Source organism: Eufriesea mexicana, unplaced genomic scaffold, assembly GCF_001483705.2.
Source record: "Eufriesea mexicana isolate 0111107269 unplaced genomic scaffold, ASM148370v2 scaffold2646, whole genome shotgun sequence".
In the NCBI taxonomy this organism is placed as follows: Eukaryota; Metazoa; Arthropoda; class Insecta; order Hymenoptera; family Apidae; genus Eufriesea; species Eufriesea mexicana.
In genome coordinates, this window is record NW_016910740.1 from 545,244 (window position 1) to 546,730 (window position 1,487).

Sequence of the window (1,487 nt, forward strand, 5' to 3'; positions counted from 1 at the left end):
CTATTATTTGAAGAAAAGTTTATTTTACAACGTATACATAAATATTTTGGGAAATGTGAAGAAATAATATAGTTAATCTAATGTTTTGTGAGTCTAATAAAAGAATCACTTTAAACTATCACTTTAAACTTTAAAAATAGTAAGTAACGGTTATAATATCGATATTCATATCGATAGACAATTTTAAATTTTCAAAACCTAAAGTCGTTGTTCATAAACGAATCAGTGTAATTATAAGTAAAACTATAAAATTTGTTTATATCTATTGAACCCTACTTTATAAACCCTGTCCAACCAAGGAGCATTTACTTCAAGTAGTAAGGGAAAAAAAAAGAAAACAAACTTATATACATACAAAATGAATTGATTTTGTTAGTAGTAAATATAAATAGTTTATAAAAAAAAAAGAAACAGCACATTTTATTATATTAGAAAACTAATTTATATGTATAGGGATTATATTAATTATGTCATAACAAATGTAAATTATTCAAGAGAAAAAGAGATAGCAAGTTTTATAGCATAGGATAAAATAAGACAATAAATCTTATAAATATTTTGAAATTAAAGAAAGTAATATTAAATTAAAACATTTAATAGATAGCAAACAGGAATAAAAAGCATTAGAATGGGTAAGAAGAGGTTGGAAGGGTAAAGAAGAAGATGAAGGTACATATGAGATCTCAAATCAGAAAGTGTTTTAGCAGTTTACTAACTGAGTATCATAATAATTAAGTTTTATAATTTTTGCAGTTAAGCATTTTTATTATTAAATTCTAATATTGCAATTGCAAAGGTTAAGAATAAATAATAATTAATAACAGTTGATTAACAATAAATTTAATAGCATCAATGTACAGCAAAATCAAGTCCGTCTTGCAAAAATTACATATAAATTAGGTATTTGACAATTTTTTCAGAAAAGCTGAAAGAGAAGATTTGAATCTCAATTTTGTAATCAAAAATAATATAATCCTGTTTTATTACATTTAGCTTAATATCTGAATAAATATAAAAATATTATATGAAACAATAGGTTTTACTTCCATACAAATCACTTTGATCATAATATTTAGTTCATAGCAGCAAGTAATAACAATTATTTGAATTATAAAATTTTTATATTTTTATGGTACATAAATTTTAAGAATATAAATATATAACCATATTTAACTGTATTATTGATTTAACTAAGGTATCTCAATTCATTGCTATTCAGACTTGTTAATTAATACCTTAGTTAATTACCTTTTTTGTTTCGTTGATGATATAGTAATAAAATAGAAATTTTTTACTACGACTTTACAATTTTAAAAGTATTATCTGTGTTTAGAATAATTATTATCTTAAGCACTGAAGTAATTAAGTATGTACTACTATGTTAAATATATATCATTTAGTCACCTTTCACAACCCAATAATACGTATCAAAACATTTTCAATAAAGGCTTTGTTTTCTTAAAAATTAAACGAACTGTTGTGATTTA